Source organism: Saccoglossus kowalevskii, chromosome 21 (assembly GCF_978046115.1).
Source record: "Saccoglossus kowalevskii chromosome 21, keSacKowa6.1, whole genome shotgun sequence".
Lineage (NCBI taxonomy): Eukaryota > Metazoa > Hemichordata > Enteropneusta > Harrimaniidae > Saccoglossus > Saccoglossus kowalevskii.
The window spans coordinates 19,617,929-19,630,497 of record NC_140661.1 but is presented as its reverse complement, the minus strand read 5'-3'; the positions used below and the strand labels follow the sequence as shown (position 1 = coordinate 19,630,497).

Here is a 12,569-nt window from a genome sequence, read left to right as displayed (position 1 = left end):
CTGGTACTTCAAAGTTCGTCATTTTGTTTCATGAACATTGTCATATTTTCAACCAGCTGTTATACCGACCATCCATGTGCTTTCCGGTTTTTGTTTTCTCACCTTTTTGGCGCTTCAAATGAGAAATGAGATTAACGGAATACTTACAATCCAAAACTACTTCTAATTTAGCCGCAGATGGGGTTCGAACTCATGATCTTCGATTTACGAGACCGACGCCTTACCACTTGGCCACTGAGGCTTTGTTGCACTGAAAATAAATGGCAGTGACGTCACTGCAATTTAGGAAGGCCTATGACAAATCGACATCACTATATCCGCCACACATGACGTCATGGTAAATATCATGTTAATCAAATATTGTTCATGTCATGTTCTTACATAAATAAATTGGCATTCATTACACTATCAAATACATTTCGAAATAACAGAACTGTAAAATACTTTAGTTTCGCTTGCAACTAATTTTCGCGGTTTTCGGGGATGAAATGATTCAGTTAAAATAAAATCGAACAAATATACCGTTTTCCTGTATTTTACATTCAACTCGTCAAAAATCAGTGAAAATAAATATTATGCAAAACACCCAAAAAATCTTTTCACTGGATATTAATCCCAGCTAATATATTTTTTTTACAGTATGTTCACCGAATTCAGCAAGTGCTTCTAAACTGCACCCTCTCTGGAACCAGCTCTTATACCAACCATCCATGTTCTTTCCGATTTTTGTTTTCTCACCTTTTTGGCGCATCAAATGAGAAATGAGATTTGTGGAATACTTCCAAATCCAAAAGTACTTCTAATTTAGCCTCAAATGGGGTTCGAACCCATGATCTGCGGTTTACGAGATCAACGCCTTACCACTTGGCCACTGAGGCTTTGTTTCACTGAAAAAAAATGGCAGTGACGTCACTATAATTTAGGAAGGCCTATGAAAAATCGACATCACTATATCCGCCACACATGACGTCATGGTAAATATTATGTTAATCAAATATTGTTCATGTTCTTACATAAATACATTTGCATTCATTACACTATCAAATACATTTCGAAATAATAGAACTGTAAAATACTTTAGTTTCGCTTGTAACTAATTTTCGCGGTTTTCGGTGAAGAAATGATTCAGTTAAAATAAAATCGAACAAATATACCGTTTTCAGCTGTATTTTACATTCAACTCGTCAAAAATCAGTGAAAATAAATATTATGCAAAACACCCAAAATATCTTTTCGGCGGATATTAATCCCAGCTAACATTTTTTTTACAGTATGTTCACCGAATTCAGCAAGTGCTTCTAAACTGTACCCTCTCTGGTACTTCAAAGTACGTCATTTTGTTTTATGTCCATTGTCATATTTCAAGCAGCTCTTATACCGACCATCCATGTGCTTTCCGATTTTTGTTTTCTCACCTTTTTGGCGCTTCAAATGAGATTCATGGAATACTTCCAATTAGCTCTTATTTCGACGATCCATGTTTTTCCCGGTTTTTATTTTCTCACCTTTTTGGCGCTTCAAATGAGAAATGAGATTTATCATGGAATACTTACAATCCAAAACTACTTCTAATTTAGCCGCAGATGGGGTTCGAACCGATGATCTTCGGTTTACGAGACCGACGCCTTACCACTTGGCCACTGAGGCTTTGTTGCACTGAAAATAAATGGCAGTGACGTCACTATAATTTAGGAAGGCCTATGAAAAATCGACATCACTATAGCCGCCACACATGGCGTCATGGTAAATATCATGTTAATCAAATATTGTTCATGTCATGTTCTTTCATAAATAAATTGGCATTCATTACACTATCAAATACATTTCGAAATAACAGAACTGTAAAATACTTTAGTTTCGCTTGCAACTAATTTTCGCGGGTTTCAGTGAAGAAATGATTCAGTTAAAATAAAATCGAGCGAATATACCGTTTTCCTGTATTTTACATTCAACTCGGTAAAAATCAGTGAAAATAAATATTATACAAAACACTCAAAAAGTCGTTTCAGCGGATATTAATCCCAGCTAACATATTTTTTTACAGTATGTTCACCGAATTCAGCAAGTGGTTCTAAACTGCACCCTCTCTGGTACTTCAAAGTACGCCATTTTGTTTCATGTCCATTGTCATATTTTTAACCAGCTCTTATACCGACCATCCATGTTCTTTCCGATTTTTGTTTTCTCACCTTTTTGGCTCTTCAAATGAGAAATGAGATTTGTTGAATACTCAATCCAAACATACTTCTAATTTAGCCTCAGATGGGGTTCGAACCCATGATCTTCGGTTTACGAGACCGACGGCTTACCACTTGGCCACTGAGGCTTTGTTGCACTGAAAATAAATGGCAGTGACGTCACTACAATTTAAGAAGGCCAATGACAAATCGACATCACTATACCCGCCACACATGACGTCATGGTAAATATCATGTTAATCAAATATTGTTCATGTTCTTACATAAATAAATTGTCATTCATTACACTATCAAATACATTTCGAAATAATAGAACTGTAAAATACTTTAGTTTCGCTTGCAACTAATTTTCGCGGTTTTCAGTGAAGAAATGATTCAGTTGAAATAAAATCGAACAAATATACCGTTTTCCTGTATTTTACATTCAAGTCGTCAAAAATCAGTGAAAATAATTACTATACAAATCACTCAAAAAGTCATTTCAGCGAATATTAATCCCAGCTGACATAAAGTTTTTTTTACAGTATGCTCAATGAATTCAGCGAGTGCTTTTAAGTTGCACCCTCTCTGGTACTTCAAAGAACGCCATTTTGTTTCATGTTCATTGTCATATTTATACCGACCATCCATGTTCTTTCCGGTTTTTGTTTTCTCACCTTTTTGGCGCTTCAAATGCGAAATGAGATTTGTGGAATACTTACAATCCAAAACTACCTCTAATTTAGCCTCAGATGGGTTTCGAACCCATGATCTTCAATTTACGAGACCAACGCCTTACCACTTGGCCACTGAGGCTTTGTTGCACTGAAAATAAATGGCAGTGACGTCACTACAATTTAGGAAGGCCAATGCAAAATCGACATCACTATATCCGCCACACATGACGTCATGGTAAATATCATGTTAATCAAATATTGTTCATTTCATGTTCTTACACAAATAAATTGGCATTCATTACACTATCAAATACATTTCGAAATAATAGAACTGTAAAATACTTTATTTTCGCTTGCAACTAATTTTCGCGGTTTTCGGTGAAGAAATGATTCAGTTAAAATAAAACCGAACAAATATACCGTTTTCAGCTTATTTTACATTCAACTCGTCAAAAATCAGTGAAAATAAATATTATGCAAAACACCCAAAAAGTATTTTCAGTGGATATTAATCCCAGCTAACATACTTTTTTTACAGTATGTTCAACGAATTCAGCAAGTGCTTCTAAACTGCACCCTCTCTGGAACCAGCTCTTATACCAACCATCCATGTTCTTTCCGATTTTTGTTTTCTCACCTTTTTGGCGCATCAAATGAGAAATGAGATTTGTGGAATACTTCCAAATCCAAAAGTACTTCTAATTTAGCCTCAAATGGGGTTCGAACCCATGATCTGCGGTTTACGAGATCAACGCCTTACCACTTGGCCACTGAGGCTTTGTTTCACTGAAAAAAAATGGCAGTGACGTCACTATAATTTAGGAAGGCCTATGAAAAATCGACATCACTATATCCGCCACACATGACGTCATGGTAAATATTATGTTAATCAAATATTGTTCATGTTCTTACATAAATACATTTGCATTCATTACACTATCAAATACATTTCGAAATAATAGAACTGTAAAATACTTTAGTTTCGCTTGTAACTAATTTTCGCGGTTTTCGGTGAAGAAATGATTCAGTTAAAATAAAATCGAACAAATATACCGTTTTCAGCTGTATTTTACATTCAACTCGTCAAAAATCAGTGAAAATAAATATTATGCAAAACACCCAAAATATCTTTTCGGCGGATATTAATCCCAGCTAACATTTTTTTTACAGTATGTTCACCGAATTCAGCAAGTGCTTCTAAACTGTACCCTCTCTGGTACTTCAAAGTACGTCATTTTGTTTTATGTCCATTGTCATATTTCAAGCAGCTCTTATACCGACCATCCATGTTCTTTCCGATTTTTGTTTTCTCACCTTTTTGGCGCATCAAATGAAATGTATGGAATACTTCCAATTAGCTCTTATTTCGGCGATCCATGTTTTTCCCGTTTTTTATTTTCTCACCTTTTTGGCGCTTCAAATGAGAAATGAGATTAACGGAATACTTACAATCCAAAACTACTTCTAATTTAGCCGCAGATGGGGTTCGAACTCATGATCTTCGGTTTACGAGACCGACGCCTTACCACTTGGCCAGTGAGGCTTTGTTGCACTGAAAATAAATGGCAGTGACGTCACTACAATTTAGGAAGGCCTATGACAAATCGACATCACTATATCCGCCACACATGACGTCATGGTAAATATCATGTTAATCAAATATTGTTCATGTCATGTTCTTACATAAATAAATTGGCATTCATTACACTATCAAATACATTTCGAAATAACAGAACTGTAAAATACTTTAGTTTCGCTTGCAACTAATTTTCGCGGTTTTCGGGGATGAAATCATTCAGTTCAAATAAAATCGAGCGAATATACCGTTTTCCTGTATTTTACATTCAACTCGTCAAAAATCAGTAAAAATAAATATTATACAAAACACCCAAAAAGTCTTTTCAGCGGATATTAATCCCAGCTAACATATTTTTTTTTACAGTATGTTCACCGAATTCAGCAAGTGCTTCTAAACTGCACCCTCTCTGGTACTTCGAAGTTCGTCATTTTGTTTCATGAACATTGTCATATTTTCAACCAGCTATTATACCGACCATCCATGTGCTTTCCGATTTTTGTTTTCTCACCTTTTTGGCGCTTCAAATGAGATTCATGGAATACTTCCAATTAGCTCTTATTTCGACGATCCATGTTTTTCCCGGTTTTTATTTTCTCACCTTTTTGGCGCTTCAAATGAGAAATGAGATTTATCATGGAATACTTACAATCCAAAACTACTTCTAATTTAGCCGCAGATGGGGTTCGAACCAATGATCTTCGGTTTACGAGACCGACGCCTTACCACTTGGCCACTGAGGCTTTGTTGCACTGAAAATAAATGGCAGTGACGTCACTATAATTTAGGAAGGCCTATGAAAAATCGACATCACTATAGCCGCCACACATGGCGTCATGGTAAATATCATGTTAATCAAATATTGTTCATGTCATGTTCTTTCATAAATAAATTGGCATTCATTACACTATCAAATACATTTCGAAATAACAGAACTGTAAAATACTTTAGTTTCGCTTGCAACTCATTTTCGCGGGTTTCAGTGAAGAAATGATTCAGTTAAAATAAAATCGAGCGAATATACCGTTTTCCTGTATTTTACATTCAACTCGGTAAAAATCAGTGAAAATAAATATTATACAAAACACTCAAAAAGTCGTTTCAGCGGATATTAATCCCAGCTAACATATTTTTTTACAGTATGTTCACCGAATTCAGCAAGTGGTTCTAAACTGCACCCTCTCTGGTACTTCAAAGTACGCCATTTTGTTTCATGTCCATTGTCATATTTTTAACCAGCTCTTATACCGACCATCCATGTTCTTTCCGATTTTTGTTTTCTCACCTTTTTGGCTCTTCAAATGAGAAATGAGATTTGTTGAATACTCAATCCAAACATACTTCTAATTTAGCCTCAGATGGGGTTCGAACCCATGATCTTCGGTTTACGAGACCGACGGCTTACCACTTGGCCACTGAGGCTTTGTTGCACTGAAAATAAATGGCAGTGACGTCACTACAATTTAAGAAGGCCAATGACAAATCGACATCACTATACCCGCCACACATGACGTCATGGTAAATATCATGTTAATCAAATATTGTTCATGTTCTTACATAAATAAATTGTCATTCATTACACTATCAAATACATTTCGAAATAATAGAACTGTAAAATACTTTAGTTTCGCTTGCAACTAATTTTCGCGGTTTTCAGTGAAGAAATGATTCAGTTGAAATAAAATCGAACAAATATACCGTTTTCCTGTATTTTACATTCAAGTCGTCAAAAATCAGTGAAAATAATTACTATACAAATCACTCAAAAAGTCATTTCAGCGAATATTAATCCCAGCTGACATAAAGTTTTTTTTACAGTATGCTCAATGAATTCAGCGAGTGCTTTTAAGTTGCACCCTCTCTGGTACTTCAAAGAACGCCATTTTGTTTCATGTTCATTGTCATATTTATACCGACCATCCATGTTCTTTCCGGTTTTTGTTTTCTCACCTTTTTGGCGCTTCAAATGCGAAATGAGATTTGTGGAATACTTACAATCCAAAACTACCTCTAATTTAGCCTCAGATGGGTTTCGAACCCATGATCTTCAATTTACGAGACCGACGCCTTACCACTTGGCCACTGAGGCTTTGTTGCACTGAAAATAAATGGCAGTGACGTCACTACAATTTAGGAAGGCCAATGCAAAATCGACATCACTATATCCGCCACACATGACGTCATGGTAAATATCATGTTAATCAAATATTGTTCATTTCATGTTCTTACACAAAGAAATTGGCATTCATTACACTATCAAATACATTTCGAAATAATAGAACTGTAAAATACTTTATTTTCGCTTGCAACTAATTTTCGCGGTTTTCGGTGAAGAAATGATTCAGTTAAAATAAAACCGAACAAATATACCGTTTTCAGCTTATTTTACATTCAACTCGTCAAAAATCAGTGAAAATAAATATTATGCAAAACACCCAAAAAGTATTTTCAGTGGATATTAATCCCAGCTAACATACTTTTTTTTACAGTATGTTCAACGAATTCAGCAAGTGCTTCTAAACTGCACCCTCTCTGGAACCAGCTCTTATACCAACCATCCATGTTCTTTCCGATTTTTGTTTTCTCACCTTTTTGGCGCATCAAATGAGAAATGAGATTTGTGGAATACTTCCAAATCCAAAAGTACTTCTAATTTAGCCTCAAATGGGGTTCGAACCCATGATCTGCGGTTTACGAGATCAACGCCTTACCACTTGGCCACTGAGCCTTTGTTTCACTGAAAAAAAATGGCAGTGACGTCACTATAATTTAGGAAGGCCTATGAAAAATCGACATCACTATATCCGCCACACATGACGTCATGGTAAATATTATGTTAATCAAATATTGTTCATGTTCTTACATAAATACATTTGCATTCATTACACTATCAAATACATTTCGAAATAATAGAACTGTAAAATACTTTAGTTTCGCTTGTAACTAATTTTCGCGGTTTTCGGTGAAGAAATGATTCAGTTAAAATAAAATCGAACAAATATACCGTTTTCAGCTGTATTTTACATTCAACTCGTCAAAAATCAGTGAAAATAAATATTATGCAAAACACCCAAAATATCTTTTCGGCGGATATTAATCCCAGCTAACATTTTTTTTACAGTATGTTCACCGAATTCAGCAAGTGCTTCTAAACTGTACCCTCTCTGGTACTTCAAAGTACGTCATTTTATTTTATGTCCATTGTCATATTTCAAGCAGCTCTTATACCGACCATCCATGTTCTTTCCGATTTTTGTTTTCTCACCTTTTTGGCGCATCAAATGAAATGTATGGAATACTTCCAATTAGCTCTTATTTCGGCGATCCATGTTTTTCCCGTTTTTTATTTTCTCACCTTTTTGGCGCTTCAAATGAGAAATGAGATTAACGGAATACTTACAATCCAAAACTACTTCTAATTTAGCCGCAGATGGGGTTCGAACTCATGATCTTCGGTTTACGAGACCGACGCCTTACCACTTGGCCAGTGAGGCTTTGTTGCACTGAAAATAAATGGCAGTGACGTCACTACAATTTAGGAAGGCCTATGACAAATCGACATCACTATATCCGCCACACATGACGTCATGGTAAATATCATGTTAATCAAATATTGTTCATGTCATGTTCTTACATAAATAAATTGGCATTCATTACACTATCAAATACATTTCGAAATAACAGAACTGTAAAATACTTTAGTTTCGCTTGCAACTAATTTTCGCGGTTTTCGGGGATGAAATCATTCAGTTCAAATAAAATCGAGCGAATATACCGTTTTCCTGTATTTTACATTCAACTCGTCAAAAATCAGTAAAAATAAATATTATACAAAACACCCAAAAAGTCTTTTCAGCGGATATTAATCCCAGCTAACATATTTTTTTTTACAGTATGTTCACCGAATTCAGCAAGTGCTTCTAAACTGCACCCTCTCTGGTACTTCGAAGTTCGTCATTTTGTTTCATGAACATTGTCATATTTTCAACCAGCTATTATACCGACCATCCATGTGCTTTCCGATTTTTGTTTTCTCACCTTTTTGGCGCTTCAAATGAGATTCATGGAATACTTCCAATTAGCTCTTATTTCGACGATCCATGTTTTTCCCGGTTTTTATTTTCTCACCTTTTTGGCGCTTCAAATGAGAAATGAGATTTATCATGGAATACTTACAATCCAAAACTACTTCTAATTTAGCCTCAGATGGGGTTCGAACCCATGATCTTCGGTTTACGAGACCGACGCCTTACCACTTGGCCACTGAGGCTTTGTTGCACTGAAAATAAATGGCAGTGACGTCACTATAATTTAGGAAGGCCTATGAAAAATCGACATCACTATAGCCGCCACACATGGCGTCATGGTAAATATCATGTTAATCAAATATTGTTCATGTCATGTTCTTTCATAAATAAATTGGCATTCATTACACTATCAAATACATTTCGAAATAATAGAACTGTAAAATACTTTATTTTCGCTTGCAACTAATTTTCGCGGTTTTCGGTGAAGAAATGATTCAGTTAAAATAAAATCGAACAAATATACCGTTTTCAGCTGTATTTTACATTCAACTCGTCAAAAATCAGTGAAAATAAATATTATGCAAAACATCCAAAATATCTTTTCGGCGGATATTAATCCCAGCTAACATTTTTTTTACAGTATGTTCACCGAATTCAGCAAGTGCTTCTAAACTGTACCCTCTCTGGTACTTCAAAGTACGTCATTTTATTTTATGTCCATTGTCATATTTCAAGCAGCTCTTATACCGACCATCCATGTTCTTTCCGATTTTTGTTTTCTCACCTTTTTGGCGCATCAAATGACATGTATGGAATACTTCCAATTAGCTCTTATTTCGGCGATCCATGTTTTTCCCGTTTTTTATTTTCTCACCTTTTTGGCGCTTCAAATGAGAAATGAGATTAACGGAATACTTACAATCCAAAACTACTTCTAATTTAGCCGCAGATGGGGTTCGAACTCATGATCTTCGGTTTACGAGACCGACGCCTTACCACTTGGCCAGTGAGGCTTTGTTGCACTGAAAATAAATGGCAGTGACGTCACTACAATTTAGGAAGGCCTATGACAAATCGACATCACTATATCCGCCACACATGACGTCATGGTAAATATCATGTTAATCAAATATTGTTCATGTCATGTTCTTACATAAATAAATTGGCATTCATTACACTATCAAATACATTTCGAAATAACAGAACTGTAAAATACTTTAGTTTCGCTTGCAACTAATTTTCGCGGTTTTCGGGGATGAAATCATTCAGTTCAAATAAAATCGAGCGAATATACCGTTTTCCTGTATTTTACATTCAACTCGTCAAAAATCAGTAAAAATAAATATTATACAAAACACCCAAAAAGTCTTTTCAGCGGATATTAATCCCAGCTAACATATTTTTTTTTACAGTATGTTCACCGAATTCAGCAAGTGCTTCTAAACTGCACCCTCTCTGGTACTTCGAAGTTCGTCATTTTGTTTCATGAACATTGTCATATTTTCAACCAGCTATTATACCGACCATCCATGTGCTTTCCGATTTTTGTTTTCTCACCTTTTTGGCGCTTCAAATGAGATTCATGGAATACTTCCAATTAGCTCTTATTTCGACGATCCATGTTTTTCCCGGTTTTTATTTTCTCACCTTTTTGGCGCTTCAAATGAGAAATGAGATTTATCATGGAATACTTACAATCCAAAACTACTTCTAATTTAGCCTCAGATGGGGTTCGAACCCATGATCTTCGGTTTACGAGACCGACGACTTACCACTTGGCCACTGAGGCTTTGTTGCACTGAAAATAAATGGCAGTGACGTCACTATAATTTAGGAAGGCCTATGAAAAATCGACATCACTATAGCCGCCACACATGGCGTCATGGTAAATATCATGTTAATCAAATATTGTTCATGTCATGTTCTTTCATAAATAAATTGGCATTCATTACACTATCAAATACATTTCGAAATAACAGAACTGTAAAATACTTTAGTTTCGCTTGCAACTAATTTTCGCGGGTTTCAGTGAAGAAATGATTCAGTTAAAATAAAATCGAGCGAAGATACCGTTTTCCTGTATTTTACATTCAACTCGTCAAAAATCAGTAAAAATAAATATGTTCACCGAATTCAGCAAGTGCTTCTAAACTGCACCCTCTCTGGTACTTCGAAGTTCGTCATTTTGTTTCATGAACATTGTCATATTTTCAACCAGCTATTATACCGACCATCCATGTGCTTTCCGATTTTTGTTTTCTCACCTTTTTGGCGCTTCAAATGAGATTCATGGAATATTTCCAATTAGCTCTTATTTCGACGATCCATGTTTTTCCCGGTTTTTATTTTCTCACCTTTTTGGCGCTTCAAATGAGAAATGAGATTTATCATGGAATACTTACAATCCAAAACTACTTCTAATTTAGCCTCAGATGGGGTTCGAACCCATGATCTTCGGTTTACGAGACCGACGCCTTACCACTTGGCCACTGAGGCTTTGTTGCACTGAAAATAAATGGCAGTGACGTCACTATAATTTAGGAAGGCCTATGAAAAATCGACATCACTATAGCCGCCACACATGGCGTCATGGTAAATATCATGTTAATCAAATATTGTTCATGTCATGTTCTTTCATAAATAAATTGGCATTCATTACACTATCAAATACATTTCGAAATAACAGAACTGTAAAATACTTTAGTTTCGCTTGCAACTAATTTTCGCGGGTTTCAGTGAAGAAATGATTCAGTTAAAATAAAATCGAGCGAATATACCGTTTTCCTGTATTTTACATTCAACTCGTCAAAAATCAGTAAAAATAAATGTGTTCACCGAATTCAGCAAGTGCTTCTAAACTGCTCCCTCTCTGGTACTTCGAAGTTCGTCATTTTGTTTCATGAACATTGTCATATTTTCAACCAGCTATTATACCGACCATCCATGTGCTTTCCGATTTTTGTTTTCTCACCTTTTTGGCGCTTCAAATGAGATTCATGGAATACTTCCAATTAGCTCTTATTTCGACGATCCATGTTTTTCCCGGTTTTTATTTTCTCACCTTTTTGGCGCTTCAAATGAGAAATGAGATTTATCATGGAATACTTACAATCCAAAACTACTTCTAATTTAGCCTCAGATGGGGTTCGAACCCATGATCTTCGGTTTACGAGACCGACGCCTTACCACTTGGCCACTGAGGCTTTGTTGCACTGAAAATAAATGGCAGTGACGTCACTATAATTTAGGAAGGCCTATGAAAAATCGACATCACTATAGCCGCCACACATGGCGTCATGGTAAATATCATGTTAATCAAATATTGTTCATGTCATGTTCTTTCATAAATAAATTGGCATTCATTACACTATCAAATACATTTCGAAATAACAGAACTGTAAAATACTTTAGTTTCGCTTGCAACTAATTTTCGCGGGTTTCAGTGAAGAAATGATTCAGTTAAAATAAAATCGAGCGAATATACCGTTTTCCTGTATTTTACATTCAACTCGGTAAAAATCAGTGAAAATAAATATTATACAAAACACTCAAAAAGTCATTTCAGCGGATATTAATCCCAGCTAACATATTTTTTTACAGTATGTTCACCGAATTCAGCAAGTGGTTCTAAACTGCACCCTCTCTGGTACTTCAAAGTACGCCATTTTGTTTCATGTCCATTGTCATATTTTTAACCAGCTCTTATACCGACCATCCATGTTCTTTCCGATTTTTGTTTTCTCACCTTTTTGGCTCTTCAAATGAGAAATGAGATTTGTTGAATACTCAATCCAAACATACTTCTAATTTAGCCTCAGATGGGGTTCGAACCCATGATCTTCGGTTTACGAGACCGACGGCTTACCACTTGGCCACTGAGGCTTTGTTGCACTGAAAATAAATGGCAGTGACGTCACTACAATTTAAGAAGGCCAATGACAAATCGACATCACTATACCCGCCACACATGACGTCATGGTAAATATCATGTTAATCAAATATTGTTCATGTTCTTACATAAATAAATTGTCATTCATTACACTATCAAATACATTTCGAAATAATAGAACTGTAAAATACTTTAGTTTCGCTTGCAACTAATTTTCGCGGT

The 12,569-nt window shown here is 35.6% G+C and overlaps 17 non-coding genes across 17 annotated transcripts; all 17 read right to left on the bottom strand.

Annotated features, from left to right (window-relative positions):
* Window positions 1-169: 169 nt before the first annotated feature.
* On the bottom strand, window positions 170-241 carry TRNAT-CGU (transfer RNA threonine (anticodon CGU)). The gene has a single exon. It is a non-coding gene; the product is annotated as a tRNA-Thr (tRNA).
* A 565-nt stretch (window positions 242-806) lies between these two features.
* Window positions 807-878, bottom strand: TRNAT-CGU (transfer RNA threonine (anticodon CGU)). The gene has a single exon. It is a non-coding gene; the product is annotated as a tRNA-Thr (tRNA).
* Window positions 879-1,575: 697 nt separating this feature from the next.
* On the bottom strand, window positions 1,576-1,647 carry TRNAT-CGU (transfer RNA threonine (anticodon CGU)). Its single transcript has one exon. It is a non-coding gene; the product is annotated as a tRNA-Thr (tRNA).
* Window positions 1,648-2,254: 607 nt separating this feature from the next.
* On the bottom strand, window positions 2,255-2,326 carry TRNAT-CGU (transfer RNA threonine (anticodon CGU)). Its single transcript has one exon. It is a non-coding gene; the product is annotated as a tRNA-Thr (tRNA).
* Window positions 2,327-2,921: 595 nt separating this feature from the next.
* On the bottom strand, window positions 2,922-2,993 carry TRNAT-CGU (transfer RNA threonine (anticodon CGU)). The gene has a single exon. It is a non-coding gene; the product is annotated as a tRNA-Thr (tRNA).
* Window positions 2,994-3,559: 566 nt separating this feature from the next.
* Window positions 3,560-3,631, bottom strand: TRNAT-CGU (transfer RNA threonine (anticodon CGU)). The gene has a single exon. It is a non-coding gene; the product is annotated as a tRNA-Thr (tRNA).
* A 694-nt stretch (window positions 3,632-4,325) lies between these two features.
* Window positions 4,326-4,397, bottom strand: TRNAT-CGU (transfer RNA threonine (anticodon CGU)). The gene has a single exon. It is a non-coding gene; the product is annotated as a tRNA-Thr (tRNA).
* Window positions 4,398-5,101: 704 nt separating this feature from the next.
* On the bottom strand, window positions 5,102-5,173 carry TRNAT-CGU (transfer RNA threonine (anticodon CGU)). The gene has a single exon. It is a non-coding gene; the product is annotated as a tRNA-Thr (tRNA).
* Window positions 5,174-5,780: 607 nt separating this feature from the next.
* TRNAT-CGU (transfer RNA threonine (anticodon CGU)) lies at window positions 5,781-5,852 on the bottom strand. Its single transcript has one exon. It is a non-coding gene; the product is annotated as a tRNA-Thr (tRNA).
* Window positions 5,853-6,447: 595 nt separating this feature from the next.
* TRNAT-CGU (transfer RNA threonine (anticodon CGU)) lies at window positions 6,448-6,519 on the bottom strand. Its single transcript has one exon. It is a non-coding gene; the product is annotated as a tRNA-Thr (tRNA).
* Window positions 6,520-7,852: 1,333 nt separating this feature from the next.
* On the bottom strand, window positions 7,853-7,924 carry TRNAT-CGU (transfer RNA threonine (anticodon CGU)). Its single transcript has one exon. It is a non-coding gene; the product is annotated as a tRNA-Thr (tRNA).
* Window positions 7,925-8,628: 704 nt separating this feature from the next.
* Window positions 8,629-8,700, bottom strand: TRNAT-CGU (transfer RNA threonine (anticodon CGU)). Its single transcript has one exon. It is a non-coding gene; the product is annotated as a tRNA-Thr (tRNA).
* A 699-nt stretch (window positions 8,701-9,399) lies between these two features.
* Window positions 9,400-9,471, bottom strand: TRNAT-CGU (transfer RNA threonine (anticodon CGU)). The gene has a single exon. It is a non-coding gene; the product is annotated as a tRNA-Thr (tRNA).
* Window positions 9,472-10,175: 704 nt separating this feature from the next.
* Window positions 10,176-10,247, bottom strand: TRNAT-CGU (transfer RNA threonine (anticodon CGU)). The gene has a single exon. It is a non-coding gene; the product is annotated as a tRNA-Thr (tRNA).
* A 635-nt stretch (window positions 10,248-10,882) lies between these two features.
* Window positions 10,883-10,954, bottom strand: TRNAT-CGU (transfer RNA threonine (anticodon CGU)). The gene has a single exon. It is a non-coding gene; the product is annotated as a tRNA-Thr (tRNA).
* A 635-nt stretch (window positions 10,955-11,589) lies between these two features.
* On the bottom strand, window positions 11,590-11,661 carry TRNAT-CGU (transfer RNA threonine (anticodon CGU)). The gene has a single exon. It is a non-coding gene; the product is annotated as a tRNA-Thr (tRNA).
* A 607-nt stretch (window positions 11,662-12,268) lies between these two features.
* On the bottom strand, window positions 12,269-12,340 carry TRNAT-CGU (transfer RNA threonine (anticodon CGU)). The gene has a single exon. It is a non-coding gene; the product is annotated as a tRNA-Thr (tRNA).
* Window positions 12,341-12,569: the final 229 nt, after the last annotated feature.